The sequence below is a fragment of the Symphalangus syndactylus genome, chromosome 1 (genome assembly GCF_028878055.3).
Source record: "Symphalangus syndactylus isolate Jambi chromosome 1, NHGRI_mSymSyn1-v2.1_pri, whole genome shotgun sequence".
In the NCBI taxonomy this organism is placed as follows: domain Eukaryota; kingdom Metazoa; phylum Chordata; class Mammalia; order Primates; family Hylobatidae; genus Symphalangus; species Symphalangus syndactylus.
The window spans coordinates 86,681,681-86,705,187 of record NC_072423.2 but is presented as its reverse complement, the minus strand read 5'-3'; the positions used below and the strand labels follow the sequence as shown (position 1 = coordinate 86,705,187).

Sequence of the window (23,507 nt, the reverse complement as noted above, 5' to 3'; positions counted from 1 at the left end):
TAACATGGTTAAAATGGTAAATTTTTTTAACCACTTAAGTTTCCATATTATTTGTATTTTATTGCCAAAGAAGCCTTTAAACAATCAAGAGGAAATTTTTTAAGTTAGTTAAGTGCCAACTATGTGCCAAGTCCTAAGTGACACACCAGGAATACAGTGAGGAGCAAAGTCCCTACCCACAGAGTTCCCAGCATATAGTAGCTCCTCAATAAAGAGCTAATTTATTGAATTAATGAATGAAATATTTTAGGCTCTGTCTATATATAAAACAACAGATGTCAACAGGCTATTTTTACAATGCTTTTTTCAGGGGTTTTAATACCCAAAGAAGCATATTTAGTAAGGGTAGAATTAGAAAGAGTTTGGATATTCATTCCATTACAAGATCAAAAGCACTTTTTTGCTGCCCTTGCTATCATTTTTTATTTTTGTGTTTCACTATTATATTTTAAATAAGGACAAAGATGTTGAGGAAAAGAAAAAGACACAATGTTCTTTTCAACTATTTTCAGAAAACCTCATGATTTTTGAAGAAGCGATGAGTGGAAATAGCTGAGAGTTTCTTTCCCAACAGGACCAAAAGGATGAATTGTATAATGTCCATGAAGCATCTTGATCTCCACAAGCAACTTCACGTATCCGCTACAGGGAAGCCGACAGCCCACCTTCTTTTCAACTTCTATCGGCTCTCCCCAATTTCTCTGATGATTTATCCTCTCCACATTCTCTATCTAAGTAAGATTCAGGAGAAAATTTAGTTTGAGGTTTGAATTCAGCATCAGGCAAAATGAGATTCAAAAACTAGAGCTGCCTTAACTTCTTTGAATTCCATCACCAGGAAAAACCTTCAAACCAAAAATGCTTCATTTCTTTTTTGCCCTTTAGCCCCATAGCCATCAAAAAGGTATGGGAGATCCACGGGGATGGTGGCATTGGGGCTTGGGCAGCTCTGTTCTTGTGGTCATTTGCACATGGCTTTGATGGCATTTTCTCTTTCCTGTAGCTTAGACAAATAGAATTGGAGCAAGGAGGAAAAAAAGAAATCTGGTAAGTATTTCTATCCATCTTGTATTGATCTTCATGACAAAAGAAAAATTGTGTGTGGTTGCTTTTGCTCTTATATGAAGCATTGTGGCTCCCTCAGACAAAATGCATTCCCATACACAAAAAGTAAATATATATATATATATACACACTTCTGCCAAAGGCCTTAGATTATGTGTTATATGGTTTACACTCCATCATTCTACCCTAGACGCATGCCCTCATGCTGATGATCTAGTTAATTTAGCTTTACACCTACACTCAATCAACTTAATATATGTGAAAAATACAAATCCATAATTAACGTTTTGGTGTCGCTCTAAGTGATCAAGAACATAGTACTTTGGCCTCTTGGTGAATTGATTTTAATGGGTCAGTTGAGACTTTGAGGATCTGCTTTCTTCATCTTTCCAATATCACTGTTGGTAAATTGAGGCCAAAGTATTATAGCTAAAAATGTATAATTCCAAAGCCTAGTTCCTAAAAGAAATACACTCAGAAGTGAGAAGGGAAAAAAGAAAACAATGCCAGAATTCCTGACTGAATTCTATTTCTAAGAGAGTATGTGTAGAGTCTATTTTAAGAATGAGACTTTTTATTTTAAGAATGAAATCTTTAAATGAGATAAGTGAAAACTCAGCACAGAATCTGACACACATTAGGTTATTTATGAATGTTTTTATTCATTTATTAATATATGTAAATAGCAATACAACATACAGCATTCCCCAGTGCTTTTTTACATTGATCAGAAGATAATTGCCTAAAACACACTAAAACTTCATTTTATTTTTATCCACTTGGTGCATACATGAGGCAATTGTATAAACATAAAATACTGCAGATGTATCAAAGATCACTCATTTACAGGCAAAATTGGTTGCCACTCACAAAGTAGAAATTGGGAGGGGTATGAGGTTTTTCCTGCCACTATAAAAATAGCAAACCCCCACTGTCTAGCATTTTACTCATTTCTTTGTTTTTACATTTGAAGGCTTTCCCTGCCTTTAAGCACAGAAGCAGCCCAGTAAGGGGTGGTTTCTTAAGCTCATTAACACAGTCTGGCATAGGGTAGGAGGTTAATGAAAATACGCTGATCCCTTAAGAAGGAGTAGTTGATGATCATTTTGATGAAGGGACAGATAGTGTATACCTGTATCTACCTGAGAAAGGTCACACTTTATGGAAGGAAAAGTGCACCAATGAAAAGATGGGCATCACCGAAAACTTATTTCCCTAATTTTGCCACTTTGCCAAGAATCGGTCCTAAACCACCATCAAAGCTATGCACCTGCTAGCTTTCTGTAACATAACATGTGTCCTAGAATGAAGCATACAGTATTGCATGGAAATCAAATGCCATGCACTGGGATGCACCAACTGTTGTTTCATAGACAAAGTGGTTCTATTTCTCTCCAACTCCACCACTACCAGCGTCCTTTCCACTCATCACACTGCAGCCAAAGGAATCTTTTAAAAATTCGTATCTGATCATTTCACACTCTACTTTTGAAATAAAGTCAAATCCCCAAGCAAATCTTCAAGGCTCTGTGACAGTTTCTACGGAATTCTCCGGTTGCATCTCACACTAAGCCCTTCTCCCTCATGCTACAGCCAATCCCAGTTCCTCAAGGCATCCCATTTCACAGGCCTTTGCATTTGCAATTCTTTCTGTCTAGAAGAGTCTTCACAACCCATGACTATGGCATACTTATTCTTGAAGCCTCTGCTTAAATGTTAATTTCTCTCAGAAGCCTTTTCTGACCACACCAAACTAGGCTGGAACCCTATTATACAGCATAATAACACCCTGTGCTTCTTCTTTTGTTTCACTTTGCAAAATTGTAAACATTAATAATTAATTAACTGTGCAATGGCTGAATATCTGTCTATGTCCCAAGTTCTAATCTCCATGCTGAAGGAAACATATCTATCTTATTTATTACTCCAAACTTAATATTTGATACATAGTAAATATAATATATACTTAAAATATTCTAAACTTAATATTTGATACATAGTAGATAGTATATATTTGCTGATTGATGAATAAAATTGTGAGGTCTCCAGGCAGATATTTCCCAGGTAATATTTCTAGCAGATGAGGAAGTCATTAAAAAGTGGCAGTCAGATTCATTGTTATCTGTCTTCTGACAATAGAGTAAATGTCCTAGAGGAGATGAAAGTGGATAATGGTTTTCATTACTGGAGAATAGGAAATAACTTGAGTTAATTGAGGCAGATGGCCCATGAACAATGCTTCAGAAATAAAATAGAGCTTCTGACCTTTGGTGATCAAGAAATATTACGAAGTTATATATGGGACTCACTTCAGCCCTACATCAAGATCAAATTGTTTCCAATAATTAATGCAAATCATTACATCCTTCTTTTTTCCACAGTGTCTGAGACCTCTATGCCATCTTGGGAGGCAGGCTAACACACCTCCTTTCCCTTCTTTATTTTTTCTTTTTTTTTTTTTTTTTTTTGATGATTCCCTATTTTTTTTTTATTATTATACTTTAGGTTTTAGGGTACATGTGCACAATGTGCAGGTCTGTTACATATGTATCCATGAGCCAGGTTGTTTTGCTGCACCCATTAACTCGTCATTTAGCCTTAGGTATATCTCCTAATGCTGTCCCTCCCCTCTCCCCCCACCCCACAACAGGCCCCGGAATGTGATGTTCCCCTTCCTGTGTCCATGTGTTCTCATTGTTCAATTCCCACCTATGAGTGAGAACATGCGGTGTTTGGTTTTTTGTCCTTGCGATAGTTTACTGAGAATGATGTTTTCCAGTTTCATCCATGTCCCTACAAAGGACATGAATTCAGGACATAGGCGTGGGCAAGGACTTCATGTCTAAAACACCAAAAGCAATGGTAACAAAAGCCAAAATTGACAAATGGGATCTAATTAAACTAAAGAGCTTCTGCACAGCAAAAGAAACTACCATCAGAGTGAACAGGCAACCTACAGAATGGGAGAAAATTTTTGCAACCTACTCATCTGACAAAGGGCTAATATCCAGAATCTACAATGAACTCAAACAAATTTACAAGAAAAAAACAAACAACCCCATCAAAAAGTGGGCGAAGGACATGAACAGACACTTCTCAAAAGAAGACATTTATGCAGCCAAAAAACACATGAAAAAATGCTCATCATCACTGGCCATCAGAGAAATGCAAATCAAAACCACAGTGAGATACCATCTCACACCAGTTAGAATGGCCCTTCTTTATTTTTTCTTCTTCTGTTCAGTTGCTTTTATTTTCCATGACAAGTCCTAAATTGGGTATGACTGAATGTTAGGAAAAGTTTTCTTTCATCAAGGCTGATATCCACACTATGATCCACAACCAAAAATGTGACTGCCCCTTACTATGTAAACAATGAGTTACTGTTTTGTAATCATGCTAGGCACAAAAATGAGCTTAATAGAAACAAATCCAAATAGCTGAGAAAATGCTCCATAATACGCAGGACAGATAAGAAAAAAAATCTATATTTTGTAGCATGTTATTATTTACAAAGCCTTTTGGCATTCCCTCTCCCTTGATCCTGGCTTAAGATCTCTTGACCTTTACCCATAGCAAAGCAGAAATTTTTACTGATGAGAAAACTAAAGTGGATCATTTCTGGCTTTAGATCATAGAGCCAATAAAGAAAGTACTGGAACCCAAATCCAACTTTTTCTGCCTCGATATGTCTTTGTAATTATGAGATCTGGTTCATGTGTTAAGAGGATGAGACAAAAGCCCAGAGCAGGATTTGCAGAAACTTCTGGCTTGATGGAGCTCAAGAGTTACCCTGCTTGGGAAACCCTCAACCTGTTGAAAACTTTCTTCAGAGCTTCTTTCATGTCTTTGTTTCTCAGGCTGTAGATCATTGGATTTAGCATGGGGATGACCACAGTGTAAAATACTGACACGATCTTGTCTTCCTCAAGGGATTTGCCCATGTTGCCTTTCAGGTATATGAATATGAGTGTTCCAAAGAAGAGAGTCACTGCAGCCATGTGAGAAGTACAGGTTGAGATGGTCTTGGCTTTGCCACCTGCTGTACGAATCTTCAGAATAGACTGAATGATGAACAGGTATGATGTAAGAATCACTGAAATGCTGGTTGTGATGACCAGAAAAGCTAAGAGGTAGATTACCCATTCCTGTGGCCTGGTTTCACTACAGGCAAGCTTCAGCAGGGGTGGGAGGTCACAGAAAAAGAAGTCTACATGGTTGGACTTACAGAAAGAGATAGAGAAGGTGCAGCCAGTGCGGATCACAGAATTGACTATGGCACCAGAATATGCCCCAGCCACCAGCCCCAGGCGGGTCTGTGATGTCATGGCTATGGCATAGAGGAGGGGGTTACACACAGCCATGTAGCGGTCATAGGCCATCACAGCCAAAAGGAAACACTCAGTGCTAGCACAGAGTGTGAAAAAGAAGAATTGGCTGGCACAGCGCTCATAGGTGATGATCATCTTATCAGTCCCCAACGTCTCAAGCAACTGAGGAACAATAACAGAAGAGTAGCAAATGTCCAGGAAGGAAAGATGACTGAGGAAGAAGTACATGGGAGTCTGGAGCCGAGGGTCAGTCTGAATTAGCACAATCATGCCCAGGTTGCCCCCCATGGTAATGAGAAAAATGACCAGAAACACAAAGAAGTGACCTATCTGCAGCTCTGCCTGCAACCGGAACCCCATCAGAACAAATTCTGTCACCATGGTGCCATTCTCTGCCATGAAGCCAACGTTATCCACTGAAATTAAAAAATAATAATAATAAAGTCTCATTAAAGATAAATTAAGGCAGTAATGGCTTGACTTGATCATTGCTCAGTAATTATAATTATCTTTTAGATTTGTAAAGCACTGTACATTTTCAAAAACTTTATTTTACTTGATCCTTCAGCAATCCTTCAAAGCACATATTGTTTTTATTTTTATTTTATTTTTTTGTTAAGCTCCAGGGTACATGTGCAGGATGTGCCAGCGTGTTACATAGGTAAATGTGTGTCATGGTGGTTTGCTGCACCTATCAACCCATCACCTAGGTATTAAGCCCAGCATGCATTAGCTTTTTTTCCTAATGCCCTCCCCGCCTACAGCCCTCCCCCAACAGGCCTCAGTATGCATTGTTTCCCTCCCTGTGTCCATGTGTTCTCATTGTTCATCTCCCACTTATAAGTAAGAACATGCAGTGTTTGGTTTTCTGTTCCTGCATGAAACACATATTGTTAATCCTATTTTTGACAGAAGAATATGAGGGCAAAAGAAGTGAAGTGACCCAGATTTCACAACTGGCAAATAGGCAAAGCCTAGGTTAGACCTCATTTCCTTAGGCACTTCCAAAACTTCTGACAGGTCCCAAATTGGAAACCTTAATCAGCCTCGTGTGGAGGAAGAAAGCACTTTGTTGAAGAAAGCCTAGTGGTGTAGTATGAAAGACATGGGCTTTGAAATAAGGTGTAGGTTTGAATACCTTCAGACCTTGAGCAAGTTAATTAACCTTTCTGAACTTCAGCCTCCTTCTTGGTTAAATGAGGATTACAATGCCAAAGTTATAATATTATTGTGAAGGACATAATTTACATAGTATGTTGCACATGGTCTGACACACACTTAGAATTATTTTTACTAAATTCTGAGATAATATGAGTGACATGCTCTTAGGTTCATATACATTCTAGAATCATAAGTCCACAGCCACCTGGAGTTCCAACATCAACTCCACCTTTCTTTAGGGTTGTTTCTGATGTGCATATATGCACAGTGGATTTGTATGCTAGACAGTGAGCCACAAAGAACAAGCACTGTTAGGACCTCTATAGCCCGTTGCCTGCCAAGTCGCCTCTTCCTCTCTGTTCCTGCCAAGCAGCATGGCCTGGTTTCCAAGTTCTCCTCTTATTCCAAAGGATCTGTCCTAGTTTTTTTAATGCCACGTCATTATCAATCAGTGAGATACATGAATCAAGCTATTCCAGAATTAGCCTGCAAAACTCATTAACAGACAAAGCCAGCACACTGAGTTTTGAATTCTAATACAGACGGGGTTCTTGCCAGGTATTGGGAAAATACTATCTCTGTGCCTTTGAACCTTGATAATTTAGAGTAATGAACATAGTGAATGTGGACTTCAGAGGTGATTCTTCTTGTCCTCTTTCCATCCTTGAAACAAAAACTGAATTTGAAAAAGATCTCATAGGACTTTAGATAAAGAATAAAGTAAAACCTTGATCAATGTTTGGCAAAAGCTGATCTAATTTTTGAATAATGTTCAGCATCTAGTGGGAGTTTTTTCCCCCACTGAATTCTTGATAGGGTAAATGTTTAGGTTGCTTTTCTATACTTAAGACCAAATCTTATCCTGATCTTCTCTCAGAACAATGATTCGCCATGTTCTTAAAAGGAATTCGTGTAAATCATCCTGGCCAAAGGGAAAAAGAGGCTATGTTCATCTATTTATTTAATAAAAATCTACTGAGAACTTACTATGTAGCAGGCACTTTTCTAGTTGCTTGGAACAAAACAAAATTTCCTGCCTTCATGCTCATTCTAGTGGAGGCTGGCATATATATGTTCAAAAAAGAAGAAATATATTCTTCTACCATGATGGAAGTTAATAAGTGCTGTGAAAAAAATGCTGCAGAGTATGAGGAATTAAAAGTATCAAGGTAAGGATAAGGATATAATATCCTTTTTGAGACCATCAAAAGGACTCTTTGAAAAGGTGACATTTCAGCAGAAATTCTGGGAACCAGGTAACTGTACATATGTACTTGCATACGTCATTTGGCCACAACTAATAGAAAATAAAGACATAAATCGCCAGCAATGGACCACCCTGCTCTGATTACAAAATATATGGAGGTTTTAAGGTCTTTGGGAGACATGTTCCAGGCAACATTGATCAGAAGTGTTAGCCTCCTGATGACAGAGAGAAGCCCCTAAGATACTAGAGACTCAATAATCAACCTAAGATCACCCAACACAAAGGTAAGGTTAGAATCCCACAAATATATATAGTGGCTAAGAAAATGGGCCCAGAAGACAGAGTTTGTTCCAAACTCACACTCAGGCATTTCTATTTGTGTGACCTTATACAAGTTACTTGACCTCGAGTCTCAGTGTCAACATCCAGACACTGACAATAACAGCTGCACATCCCTGATGAACATTGATGCAAAAATCCTCAATGAAATACTGGCAAACAGAATCCAGCAGCACATCAAAAAGCTTATCCAGCATGATCAAGTGGGCTTCATCCCTGGGATGCAAGGCTGGTTCAACATATGCAAATCAATAAACGTAATCCAGCATATAAACAGAACCAAAGACAAAAACCACATGATTATCTCAATAGATACAGAAAAGGCCTTTGACAAAATTCAACAACACTTCATGCTAAAAATTCTCAATAAATTAGGTATTGATGGGACGTATCTCAAAATAATAAGAGCTATCTATGACAAACCCACAGCCAATATCATACTGAATGGGCAAAAACTGGAAGCATTCCCTTTGAAAACTGGCACAAGACAGGGATGCCGTCTCTCACCACTCCTATTCAACATAGTGTTGGAAGTTCTGGCCAGGGCAATCAGGCAGGAGAAGGAAATAAAGGGTATTCAATTAGGAAAAGAGGAAGTCAAATTGTCCCTGTTTGTAGATGACATGATTGTATATCTAGAAAACCCCATTGTCTCAGCCCAAAATCTCCTTAAGCTGATAGGCAACTTCAGCAAAGTCTCAGGATACAAAATCAATGTACAAAAATCACAAGCATTCTTGTACACCAATCACAGACAAACAGAGAGACAAATCATGAGTGAACTCCCATTCACAATTGCTTCAAAGAGAATAAAATACCTAGGAATCCAACTTACAAGGGATATGAAGGACCTCTTCAAGGAGAACTACAAACCACTGCTCAATGAAATAAAAGAGGATACAAACAAATGGAAGAACATTCCATGCTCATGGGTAGGAAGAATCAATATTGTGAAAATGGCCATACTGCCCAAGGTAATTTATAGATTCAATGTCATCCCCATCAAGCTACCAATGACTTTCTTCACAGAATTGGAAAAAACTACTTTAAAGTTCATATGGAACCAAAAAAGAGCCTGCATTGCCAAGTCAATCCTAAGCCAAAAGAACAAAGCTGGAGGCATCACGCTACCTGACTTCAAACCATACTACAAGGCTACAGTAACCAAAACAGCATGGTACTGGTACCACAACAGAGATGTAGACCAATGGAACAGAACAGAGCCCTCAGAAATGATGCCGCATATCTACAACTATCTGATCTTTGACAAACCTGACAAAAACAAGAAATGGGGAAAGGATTCCCTATTTCATAAATGGTGCTGAAAACTAGCTAGCCATATGTAGAAAGCTGAAACTGGATCCCTTCCTTACACCTTATGGAAAAATTAATTCAAGATGGATTAAAGACTTACATGTTAGACCTAAAACCATAAAAATCCTAGAAGAACACCTAGGCAATACCATTCAGGACATAGGCATGGGCAAGGACTTCATATCTAAAACACCAAAAGCAATGGCAACAAAAGCCAAAATTGACAAATGGGATCTAATTAAACTAAAGAGCTTCTGCACAGCAAAAGAAACTACCATCAGAGTGAACAGGCAACCTACAGAATGGGAGAAAATTTTTGCAACCTACTCATCTGACAAAGGGCTAATACCCAGAATCTACAATGAACTCAAACAAATTTACAAGAAAAAAAAACCCATCAAAAAGCGGGCGAAGGATATGAACAGACACTTCTCAAAAGAAGACATTTATGCAGCCAAAAGACACATGAAAAAATGCTCATCATCACTGGCCATCAGAGAAATGCAGATCAAAACCACAATGAGATATCATCTCACACCAGTTAGAATGGCCATCATTAAAAAGTCAGGAAACAACAGGTGCTGGAGAGGATGTGGAGAAATAGGAACACTTTTACACTGTTGGTGGGACTGTAAACTAGTTCAACCACTGTAGAAGTCAGTGTGGCAATTCCTCAGGGATCTAGAACTAGAAATACCATTTGACCCAGGCATCCCATTACTGGGTATATACCCAAAGGATTATAAATCATGCTGCTATAAAGACACATGCACACGTATGTTTATTGTGGCACTATTCACAATAGCAAAGACTTGGAACCAACCCAAATGTCCAACAGTGATAGACTGGATTAAGAAAATGTGGCACATATACACCATGGAATACTATGCAGCCATAAAAAAGGATGAGTTCATGTCCTTTCTAGGGACATGGATGAAGCTGGAAACCATCATTTTCAGCAAACTATCGCAAGGACAAAAAAACAAACACCACATGTTCTGACTCGTAGGTGGGGATTGAACGATGAGAACACATGGATACAGTAAAGGGAACATCACACACCGGGGCCTGTTGTGGGGTGGGGAGAGGGATAGCATTAGGAGATATATCTAATGTTAAATGACGAGTTAATGGGTGCAGCACACCAACATGGCACATGTATACATATGTAACAAACCTGCACGTTGTGCACATGTACCCTAAAACTTAAAGTATAATAAAAAAAGTCCCCCTTCCCCCCAAACTTAAAATAAAAGTTGAAGGGAAAAAACCCTGTATATAAGATTATCCTCCTTTTTATCCAATATTGTTTATTTGTGCTAGAGCTTTGCCCCCTTAGTCTTTCTGATGGGCCAGAATTTTATTTTGTTAATATTTGCTATTTTGTTTTCATTTTCTGTTTAATTTCTTCCTTTTTCCTTTTACCTTCTTCCTTTCTCCCTTCTTCTTCCCATCTTCCCAGGGCCCCACCCCTGCTTTGTCTTTCTGTCTCCCCTCTTTCTTCAGCTTACTCTATTGTAAATTCAATTTGTTTTGGTTCCTTCTTGTGTCTTAGAAAATATAACACACATTACAGAGGTTGGGGGTTGAAATGGGTACATGATGGTCAAAAGGTACAAACTTTCACTTAGACAGGAGGAATAAGTTCTTGAAATCTATGGTACAGCATGGTGACTAGAGTTATTAATGACGTATATTTCAAAATTGTTAAGAATACATTTTAAATGTCTCACCACAAAAAATGCTGAGGTGATAGATATGTTAATTAGCTTGTTCAATCATTCCAAATTTTACACATTTATGAAAGCATCACATTGTACTGCATAAATATATACAAGTTTTATTTGTCAATTAAAAATAATAAAAATACGTGTATGATTGAAAAAGGAATAATAACAGCACATCTGTGCTATGAGAAGAAAAAATATAATTTAAATTAATGGAAACAGCATGCTGTGTGCCTAGTAACATTCAGATATTACTTTTGTACTTTTAATACAGAGCAAACAATTCATATCCAAAATTATTACAAAAAGTATCTTTCAAACACTAGGTTTCTAAGTTGCTCCTAAATATAATTTATTCCTACTTTTTTGCTGACTAAAATAAGACTCAAAGTGGGTAAGCTACTTTCCCAAGACCACAGTCAATAAACGGCTCCAAATTCACTGTGCTTAACATTAGCTTACACTATGGCCATCACTTTGGCCCAGGAAGTACGATGCTCCTGCCCAGCCTCGGGCAGCCCCAGCTGGGGAGGCACAAATCGGGAGACCCATTTCATCTATAATTGCTTTAAGAGACACTTTTAGGTCTCTGCTCTGGGAAAGGAGGAGGAAGCATTTTCCTATGGGGAGAGTGACATGGTTGGGGGATGGCAGTTGACCGTGATAAGCCAGAGACAGCATGTGATAAGAAGGCTGGAAATAGCACCTGGAGGCCTGGATTCAAGTGTGGGTGCTGCCACTAAAGCAAGTATCTCCCATCTCTTGATGTGCATCCTCATATAAAAAGACGGCACTAACAGACTTCAAATGCTGCATCCTGCTCTATAGCACAATGGTCTCTCTTCTCCTCTTAAAATCTAATGACAGAGGAAAAGAGTATCTATGAATATTAATGACTGACATTAAGAGAGTATTCACTGTATGATAAATACTGTTCTAGGTATTTTATATAAACTGCCTCATTTACTTCTCACAATACCCCAACACAGGACATATTTTTTCTATCACTATTTATAGACTGGGAAACAGGGGCTTGCAGAGATTAAGAAACTTGGTTTAGGTAAATTCCTAGGCAGGGATTTGAACTGTGGTCTGTCAGGCTCCAGGGTCATGTACCCAGCCACTGTCTCATGGCTCATGATTATGGAAATGATGAAAGTTATTAATAATGTCCTGCAGTGAGTACCTTTCTATGCCCAGGACTTTTCTAGTGGCTTTACCTGTATTATCCTCTTACACTTGGGCAAGGAGGAAAGTAATATAAGTTAAATAATTTTTTGGCAAATGACCCCAATTCTGAGTTGGAAACACTGCCCATGTTCTCCTCTTTGTAGCATCATTTTTATTCTTCGTGTCTTATCTGCAGGGATGGGAGGGTAGAAGAGATGCTCAGGGCTCTCATCAGAATCAAATTACAACAAGGATCCTGCACCCGCCGAGGGCCATTATCTCCAGCACAGGTTTAAGTTGCAGGACAAAAGTCACATGAACCAAACCTTGCTTCCAGCTCCTCATTATTGTCTGCCCACCTCTACTTTCCCTTTGCCCAAATCTTACTCCTCATTTTTAATTTATTATATCTTGCTACATGTTAGGCATTTTTATGAGCCACTTTAAATCTCTTTTGGAAAGAGGTATTGATGAATAAATAAACACAAAATAAAATTGCCCATTTGCCAGATGTCAGAATAACCGGAATAATCAGCCCTGTCTGCATTAGACCAATAACAGTGCCGCCAGAGGACTTTGCCAAATGGGTTCTGGAAAGACAGTGCATAAACTGTGGTTCAATCTAAATCAGGCTGATCTATGGATGATAGAAAAAGGCAGATGCTCAAGGGAGAAAATGAAAACACTTAGGGAGGTCTCCAGGTCTGTGCGACTACAGCCAGCTCCTGAAGTCTTTGTAAACCAAAATCCCAAAATAATGACCTAAACTTTCCTTTTGAGACAGTGAATAGCCTGAAGGGGGATTGGGAGAAAGTCTCCTAACTCACAGTACACTTTAATGTGATCCTCCTAAGCTTCAACTCTGTCCATTTTGCAATGGGCAGAGCAATATTTTAAAGACTAAGTTTGCCCGATGGTCGCTCATCTTCAGAGGAGCTAGAAAGTTTGGTTCTCTCTAAGAACAGCTGCACCTTGCCATGTGATACATCACCTAAATTCCTAGAGTGGTCATGAATGATTTGTAATTCTCGATAGAACCGCCAGTCAATTTCCTAGTGATTAAGATTAGGGAAAACAAACAGCATCTCCTCAAAATCTCCAGGCAGGGAGAGGAGCCATGAATTCGTCTGGCCTCAGAGGAAAATATTTGGTCCCAGGCAATTTAGATCAACTGAGTTGCTGGAAAAATGAATAGAACACTGAAGCAACAGTTTCCTGTTTTGAAAACCTACAAATATTTGAAACTGCTGGGTTTTAAGGATGCACAGGAAGAAAGTGCATCCTTAACGCCATCATGAACCAACCATGCTCCACAGTATTGAGCAATATTAGCATTTAACATTGTTAGCAATCTGTTATCTAATTGTTGTTCAGACACGGAAACATTTCACTTCCAGACAGACCTCCCCTGGTGGACGTCTGTAACTCCGGGTTATCTTTCCCCCACATTAGTTACCTAGGATAATCATGGTAGGTTATCCAAAAGCTAAGGGAGAAAGACGTCAAGATTGCCTGCTCTTTGAAATTATTAATGCTCCCCAAAATCTCTGCTATACCTCAGAAAACTAATGGGGGTTTCAGGACAGAGCCCAGCAGGCTTTAATAGGCCCCATCTGTCATCTTCGGGCAGCCAAAGCACCGGGCTAAGAACCAAAAGGCTACTGTGGATAGAACAAGAAAGTGCATGGGAAGATGATTCTAAAAGTGAAAAGTGTTCACTTGCAAGGGATTTCTGTAAGTGCTAAGAGATCAGCTTCATAATAGTACACACTGTGAGAAATATATAGCCATGGATCTGAAGAATATTTATATAGCTCAAAAAACTAATCCACTTAGAACCTCCAGGTCAGGTTTAAAGTTCTTTAAAAATGGGGAGTCATAAAGGTTGTGCAATGCACCCAAAATTATGTAGCCAGTGCTCTTGGCTGGAATTATGCAACAAAGGCGTATAAATTCTTTGCCTATTTGCTCTGTGCCAGGCACTATTCTGGACACTGTGGATGTAGTGACAAATATATAGAACTAAACAGGCGTGGATGACAGTGATTCTCTCTCTGCCACTAAAATCAAACTGGTATCATCTGCCTGTGCTGACTTAAAGAAGAAAGAGAGAAAACGAATGAGGTACAAGATGCCTTGGCTGCTATTCAATGTGTCAGGGTGGACTTGAGTGGACTCAGAACGTTTAAATGGTGAAAAACTAGAGCAGCTCCTTCCACCCACATGCTGTCTGTGTTCAGGTAGATAAGTAGTTCAAGCAAGTGATGAAAATAGAGTCTCTATTGAAGAGCACTCTGTTTCCCTCAAAGTCTTGTTTGGAAAAAAACTTTAGTTGGCCATTTTCTAGTTGAATAAAAACTCACAAAGACATAAGAGAAATATTTTCTGGCAATACATTTGCATTGAAAATAGCAGAAAGGCAGAACCAGCATGGTCTCAAGGAGCCCGAATGCTTTGAAGCTCTATCACAGCAGGGTCAAATCCCACCCAGTTGCTTAAACTCCCTGGATTCCAGTTCTTTCATCTGTAAGATGTGTATGATATCACTTAACTCACAGGAGTGTTGTGAGGATGAAATGAGGTGACATATTGAGTGTTGAACAAAGGTTGGTTCTGTTGCACATAGGGAAGATGTGAATTCCCTCTCCCAAAAAAATTACAAATTACTTTCATAATCCCACATTTTAGAACATTATACACCCATTATTTCATTTAATCTCCATACAGCCCATTTTCAGATGAAGAAAGTGAGAAATCAGAAAGGTCAATTGACTTGTCCAAGTGTCATATGGCTAGGAAGAAAAGCAGCCAGAATTGGGACCTAGACCCTTTCCACCATACCACAAAATCCCTTACCAAGGTGCCATAGGGATATGGATGCCCTGCCTGATGACAGGAGGTCACGGAGAAAGACATGAAATGTTGGAATCACGAGGTTCTTCCTCACTTTGCAATCCTGTAATAAACTTCTAGAAGGGCATATAAAGTCTGCTCAAGTGCTGACCCTAAATCTCTTACACTTCTCCTTCCCCAGTGCCTTCTCACTCTGACCCATCTGCTCTCAAGACTGACTATGCAGTAGACTCTTGGAACTTAGAGTCTACAGATCACGGTTCCACTCTCCTGCCTTCAGGAAGATAAAGTAGCATCAGCCCCATCCTAGAGATGAGGCAAGAGAGTCCCTGAGATGAGGAGGGATTGTCCACATACAAAGAGCCAATGGGAAAGGTTGGGGATGACTACAGCCCAGGTCTCCTGCAGCCTGGTGAGGCACTCTCTCTACCGTCTGGGATGCTCCTCCTTTCAGAGTCTTAGCACAGCTGTTCTGATGACCAGAGCTACTCGTGCTCTCTACCTCTCAGACACTGACAGAAGCAGATGAAATTCTCTTCTTTCAAGGGAGATTAGGGAGAAGAGCCTCAATCATGGAAATTCCTAGGTAGAACAAGCCTTACAAAGCATGACCATGGACATCAGGCCTCCTTAGTTCTGGCTGGGACCCTTTCATCCCTAACTTTTCTAGAGCTTCTCAGCCAATCAGTTTCTAAATGAGAGATCTCAATTAAGCTCAGTCAAGCACTCACAGAAAGTAGCTTGATGGACTCTGAACTGTAGGAATCTGAGGCTTCACTGCCACCCAGAGCAGAAATATCCTTTCTGGCATCACTGATGGCTGATCTTGGAGCTAGCAGTGACCCTTTCTGACCAATTACACCTATGGGAACTGAACAATTCCAAAGATGGGGAAATTACTCATCCACAAACAAGATTGTTCTATTTTAGACCCTACCTGTTGCTTCTAGCTCTCTATAACGTCAATGGCGTCATGCTGAATCATTCCCAACACCTGCCAGCATTTTACAAGTTTCTTAGAAATTCAACAAGAGTTGCTGCTTGCCCATTCCACTTTCTCAATATAACTAATTACATGTAAATAGCCTCCCCACTTTTCCATGTGATCTCACCTTTCTATCTCTTCTGATTCTGAAAATAATCACCTGGAGTAGGTATGCGAGGCATTATCAGTTCCATGTTATAGATAAGGAAACCGGGACACAAAGATGCTAAGTGCCTCGCATTATTGCAAGGGAGAAGCGAAAGTACTAAGTCCCAGCACATTGTGCTCCCAGAAAATCACATGTAGCTTTAACCCTACCCCGAGTGCCAGAGGGAGTGGGAGAAGATCCAGCAGCAGCCTGTCTGTGGCACAGAGAGCCTGGACTCTGGTTACACCATCTCCACTTATGCCTTCAGCCCTCCTGCTGCAGCTAATCTCTGCATGAGCTCATCTATCCCTTCTGCTCCTCCAGTGTTTTCATTTTGTAACCAATCTCCTCTATTAAATTCTCTGAAATACCAAAAACAAAACAAAGCAAAAAGAAACAAAGAGAAAAACCCATTTTATGTTAGAGGAAACTGAAGTTCAGATTATCAAGTACATTTCCAGTCTGGTCTGTAGTGCATTTTCTCTCTGATCTACTATGGCCATTCTCACCTTCAGCAGGACCAAAAGGTCCTTCCCCAGTCTGGAAGGCTGGGCTGAGCACAGGTAGAATGTGGTGTGTAAGTGGGGCTTTGGAGGCCCAGAGAAATAGACATCTTCAGCACCTGCAGCTCACAGGCCTGGCATCCAGGGGAGCTGGATTAACATGAGCTGGAGCTCTGCCCTATCCTAGGCTGGATCCTTCACTCCAGGAAAGCAATTAGAAGACTGGGGCAAAGGGATTTGCTACTGACTGGGGTTTCTAATCAGCCCTAAGCTTCTAATTAGGCTTCTCCAATGCCCAGAGGAAAGAAATCTTCAGAAAAGGGTGTCTGCAAAGTTTGCTTTCTCAATTTCTCCTCACTCAACCTTCATCTTGTCTGGCGGCCTCCTCCATAATCCAACCTCACCTTGGGGATGAGGGAGATACCTCTGTGTTCTGCTCTTTGAGGAGTTGTCATCAACCCAAGGTGACACTTTCTGACCAATCTCATTTACAGAGCCTGAGTGAAATGTGACTGTGTGAGGTCTCAGCAATCTGCTTACTCATTTCTTCAGCTAATATTTAATTAACTATAGATAAAGTACCCAGAGCAGTGTCTGGCACATCATACTTTTTCTATCTCTGTTTAACTCATTGAGTCTTTATGACAATCCTATAGGGTAGATACTATTTTTATTCTATGCCTCAAGTGAGGAAACCGAGGCTCAGAAAGGTGAAGTAACCACTCATGGTCACACAGGTAGTAAGAAGAAGAGCTGAGACTAGAAGTAGGGGAGGCTGGCTCCAGACCCCTTACTCTTAGCCACTATCCTGTGCGGCCTAGTGTAATTTAGCTGATTGTAAATATAAATTATTTCATATAGAAAATTTGGACAATGTCAAAGTCTAAAAGAAGAAATTTAAACCATTGAACCATTCCAACAAGCACTGTTAACAGTTGGAGGAAATACACTAGAACAGAGTTATTTAAAACATAAGCTCTGCAAGTAGATTGCTCTACCTTGTGGATTTAAGTGAGTTATATCACTTCTCTATGCCCACCTCCTGGGATGGTCAGAAAGCTGAAGAAGATGATACATATAAAACACTCAGAACTGGACCTAGCATTCGGTTGGTGCAAAAGTAATTGCAGTTTTGCCATTACTTTCAACACTATTAATACTATTAACATCCTTCCAGAATTTTCTACTGTAGGTATTTTTTCAAATTGAAATCAAAGTTTATATTGCATTTTTATACTGTTCCCTTGGGGTGAGTTAATAAGAAGAAAAATAACTGTTACGAAGTTTCTCAAGTGGGAGAGGCCTATAAGCCACCCCAATACCCTGAAAAGTATTGAGACTTCTCATTGGACAGCTCATGAGTGTTGGGGGCATTGAACACTATATTCTCAGACTCCATACCCTAAAAGTCTAGGTGATCATAGGAAAAGAAAAAACTAACCCCCAATCTTGCTGTAATGCTGGTGAGATTTCCTTCTAACATACCACATGCTGTTGAACAAACTCAAGGGTAGTCAGAATGCTCAAAACTCTTAGGTAAAGGAGAAACGTCTACAAATGAAAAAATCTTTTTTATATATAAAATTATATAAAACATTGTTATATAATGTTATAAATATTATGTAAGACACTGTGATATATGTCCTTCTAATCTTGACAGATAGGCAATTATGACACATTTAATTTAGAAGACTTATTAATAAAGATATATATATTTCTTATCCTTACACGTGATGGAGAAAATTTATATCCCAAAAAATGTATATTCCTCATCCTGCTATTTTACTATGTCTAACACTAACAGCCACCACTGATGACAAAGTCCTGTCTACCAGGAAGACCCTTCAGTCCTTTTTGGTGGTTTCCACACAGGCCGGCTCCCCACCCAGGCCAGCTGAGAATAATTTACATCCCCGAACCTCTGTGGAGGTCTGAGTTTGAATCCCTTACCTCAGGGGAAGCTCCCCAGGTTGCTCTAGCCCTGCAGCATTTAAGAGCCAAAAGTACATGTGTGCACAGGTAGATGTTTATAGCATTCGAACTCCAGGCTCCTCACATCCAAAATATCCTATTGCACCCAGGTAATTTGGGTCACTTTGGTATTTTCAATTTTTTTATTATGAAATAATAGTACCATGATTATAGATTTTTACAGATGTTAATAATTACATCCTTTATAGACATTAATAATTATATCCTATTATAGACCTTAATGATTATAGACATTAATGATTTTACCCTAGGAGTAATTTCCTAGAAACAGAACTATGGGGGAAAGGGGCATTTTTTTTTTGAGACAGTCTTACTCTGTCACCTGGGCTGGGGTGCAGTGGCGTGATCTCAGTTCACTGCAACCTCCTGGGTTCAAGCAGTTCTCCTGCTTAGCCTCTCAACATAGCAGGCGTGTACCACCACACCTGGCTAATTTTTCTCCTTTTGTTTTCTATTTTTCTTTTTGGTAATTTTTTAGTAGAAATGGGATTTCGCCATGTAGGCCAGGCTGGTCTCGAACTCCTAGCCTCAAGCAATCCATCCACCTCGGCCTCCCAAAGTGCTGGGATTACAGGCATAAGCCACCACACCCAGCCAGGAAAAGGGCACTTTTATTTTTAAGGGCCTTCATGTGAATTAGCCAACTGACTTCAAGATGCTCCCCAGCACTCCAGTGTAGGAAGGGAACTGTTTGCCATCACTCCTGTTAATAATGAATACTATAATTTTCTTTCAAATATTTGACGATTATGTAGGCAAAAAGTATCTCATGACTACTTTTTTTTGTAATTTTTCTTGCCTACTATGTTAAACTTTTTCATATATTTAGCCATTTCTATTTCTTTGTAAATTCAGCACTCTTATATTTTGCCAGTTTTTCTATTGAAGTGTTTAACTTTTCTGATTGAATTATAGAAACATTAAGGCTCTCTCCTCTCATTGTTTAACAAATATTTATTGGTGCCTACTGTAAACCAAGAGCTGTTCTAGGCTCTACAGATGCAGCAGTGAACAAGGCAGACTCGAGGAAGAGCATTAGGAAAAATACCTAATGCATGCGGGGCTTAAAACCTAGACGACAGGTTGATAGGTATAGCAAAGCACCATGGCACATGTATACCTATGTAACAAACCTGCACATTCTGCATATGTATCCCAGAACTTAAAGTAAAACAAAATAAAATAAACTCACCTGTATTTATATATACCAGGAAAAAATAAACAAAAAATAATTTGAAAAAAAAAGCCCTGCCCTCGTATAGCTTATATTCTAATAGGCAGCAACAGAGAGAGTCATGTTATAAAGAAATAGAGAAGGGTGCTGTGACAGAAACTATTTGGAGTAGCGACAGAGAAAGGGAACTTCTGGAGGTCAGAAAAGGTCTTGCTGATGGGGTATTTACACTGAGACCTGCATGAAAAGAAGACATAAGCGCACCTTCTCGAGTGAGTAGCATTTCAGGCAGAAGGAACAGTAAATGCAAAGGCTCTGAGGCCAGAATATGCTGGAGTCTCAACAAACAGATAGAAGACCAGTAGGAGATCAAAACCAGAGGGAGGCTGGGGGTAGATCTCAGATAATCATATAGGCCACAGTAAAAATATCAGGTTTGAGTCTCAGTGCAATGGGAAGCCAATGGAAGGTTTTTATTAGGGAACTTAACAGAATCTGGTGTAGGTTTTAAACAATTTCTCTTGATTCTATGAGAAAAATGGGTTATAGAGAGGCAAGAGTAAAAGCAGGAAGACATTTAGGGGGCTATTGTGGGAGTGTCCAGAGATAACGGACACCAGGAGAGGTAGTGTTAATGTTCTGCTTACCCACACACACACACACACACACACACACACACACATCAATTGCTCTGCCTGGCCCTTTGTGGTTGGTTTAATCGGACACTGTGGCAACCATCCGTTGAGGTGGCGGATGGGCCGTGGAGATGGTGGATCCACCTGGGTTCCTGAGATACTCTGATAAGCAAACCTGTAAGAGATATGTACCTGGAGCAAGAAATAAATCTGTGCTGTTTTAAAGCACTGAGATTTTTATGTTATTTAACAGTGCAGCATAACCAAAGATAACCTGGCTAAAATACCTGAATAGTGGGAAATGAAAAGAAATGAGTGAATTTAAGATGGTATGAAGTAAATCTAACAGGACATGCTTTCCATGTATGTCATAAATATCTTTTTAGTATTTGATTTGCCTTTTTTATTTTTACATGATGTTTTGACATATGAAATTTTTAACATTTTTACAGACACATAAACTTTAGTGTTATATTTGCTTTTTTATTTTTATGCAATGTTTTGACATGGAATTTTTAACATTTTATGTAGACACATACATATGCCTTTATGCTAACTTTCTGTATTTTTAGGTTTAAAAAAGTACATTTCTACATTTTCTTTATCCATTCATCTTGTTGATGGGCACTTCCACAAAAATTTTTTTTTAATATTAAGTAAATTTCCCACTCTGAGCGATGACAAAGTGACAAAGATTCACTTATATTTTCTATATAACATGATAGATCTGACATTTGTTTTGATATAAGCTGTGAGATACAGTTCAAACTTCTCAAATACGTAACCAGTCATTTCATTATCAATGATTCAATAAATCTTTCTCCACTAATGCAAAACACCACCTTTATTATATACTAGCTCCTCGTGGATACTTGGATTTGTTTCTGAGCTTTGCCATTTGTCCTACTGATGTATCTACCAATTCTTACATCTGAAAAACATTGCTTTAATTATTAAAGCTTTACAGTAAGCTTTTATATCAGGCAGGTTAATTGCTCTGTTCCTACTATTCTTTTTTTTTTTTTTTTTTAGTTTTTCTTGGCTGTTTTCACCTGTTTACTCCTACTCTTCTACTATAAATATTGAAATATTTTTTCTATTAATATATTATTTTTCTAACAAGTCCTTACACAAAGATTATGAAAGTGACACCCTTTTCATAATATCTAGTGATACTCATTTCGACAGTTTGGTATACATTCTTCTAGATATTCCAGTGCCTATACAAACATATAAAACCATGAATACTTCAGAGTTAGTGTCAAAAATTTTTTTCAATTTAAATGGTAGAAAGCCAAATAAAATTGACTTAAAAATTAAAAAATGAAATTTGTTGATGTAACCAAAAACACTTTATCTGGATGGCTCCAGGCAAGACTTGCTTCAGAAATTCAAATATCCTCAGGCTGCAGTCTTGGACTTTGGGGTTTTCCAAAAGTCCAAACTTCATCAGACCTCAGTCTTCCTTTCTTCCTCTCTTAACTTCTCTCTGGGCTATTTTCACTCATTCAGTGGCATCAGAAGCCCCAGATATAAATACTCAGAAGTCTATCAGGAAAAAAGAGCATCTTTAAGTATCCCAGTTAACAGATCAGTACACCCACCTGCAGCTGCTATGAGTATTGGCTGCTAACAGCTCACAGCTCTCCTTCTCTGGAGAATTGCCATTAGCTAAGGGATCCACTTTTCCCAGAATGCCTGGGAAGTCACACCACTTGGAGGCAGCCCACAGTCAATGGATGGTTGGTGTGGGCTGCAAAAAGCCAAATCCCTTGTCTGGAGGCAGAACTAGGCCCATGGCATAATTCACATTCCAGAGTTACTCTAAGAATCAGGCCAAAGCTAGACTCCAGCTGAAACTACATCCTACATCTTTGCTTAGCTATTTCCTGTTTCATTCACTCCCTTAGAGGTTTCTCCTTCAAGCACCCCCTCAGCGAGGCACTTGCCCAAAATTCTGTCCCGGGTGTTTTTTTAAGGAAGCTAACCCAAGATGCATCTCTTCCCAAAAGTCCAAACAGAAGTTCTGGCATGAGACCGGGCATGGTGGCTCATGCCTGTAATCCCAGCACTTCTGGAGGCTGAGGTGGGCAGATCACTTGAGGTCAGGAGTTCGAGACCAGCCTGGACAACATGGTGAAACTCTGTCTCTACTAAAAATACAAAAATAAGCCAGGCGTGGTGGCACATGCCTGTAGTCCTAGCTACTAGGGAGGCAGAGGTGAGAGAATCGCTTGAACCCAGGAAGTGGAGGTTGCAGTGAGCCGAGATCATGCCATTGCACTCCAGTCTGGGTGACAGAGCAAGACTCTGGCGCAATGCTTAACAATAACAATAACGCTATTAATGATAACAGTAGTAATGATTATGTTATACATCAAAGAACTCTAGATCCCCCAATGTGTCAAAAGGAAGGAAGGTAATATCTACTGTATAGTCGCCTCATTCTACAAGTTCCCCAGGGGATGTTGAATGGAATATTCTTATTACTGGCATATTCCTTCACCCTGTCCCAATTACCACTCTACCTTCTATACCATTCCAGGAAGTATTAGAATACACTACATATACTCTTACCACACAGTTATTTCAATAGATATTTAATTATAGGAAATGATAATAAATATTGTCCAAAAATGTATTGGAAGGTAGAATTTCCTGTGCTAACTGCCAGGAGTCCTGATCTGTGGCTGCCACCCTTCTTTGCAATATATTCTTGCATCATCTGGCACCTGCAATTATGAAAACCGCCCTAGTTAGGCTGAATGCTTGCTAATTTTCAAAGGATTTTTATCCCAGCCATGTTACTTAGAAGCAAACGGAGCACATGGCCTCTTTGAGATTTCTTCTGCTGGAAGAGCTCTGATCCTACAATAATGAGCCGATGAAAGCTTATAGGAGAC

The 23,507-nt window shown here is 39.3% G+C and overlaps 1 protein-coding gene across 1 annotated transcript in view; it reads right to left on the bottom strand.

Moving 5' to 3' along the window:
* Positions 1-23,507, bottom strand: part of OR9Q1 (olfactory receptor family 9 subfamily Q member 1) — a 155,257-nt gene that overhangs the window by 34,634 nt on the left and 97,116 nt on the right. The gene's annotated exons all lie outside the window — the stretch shown is intronic.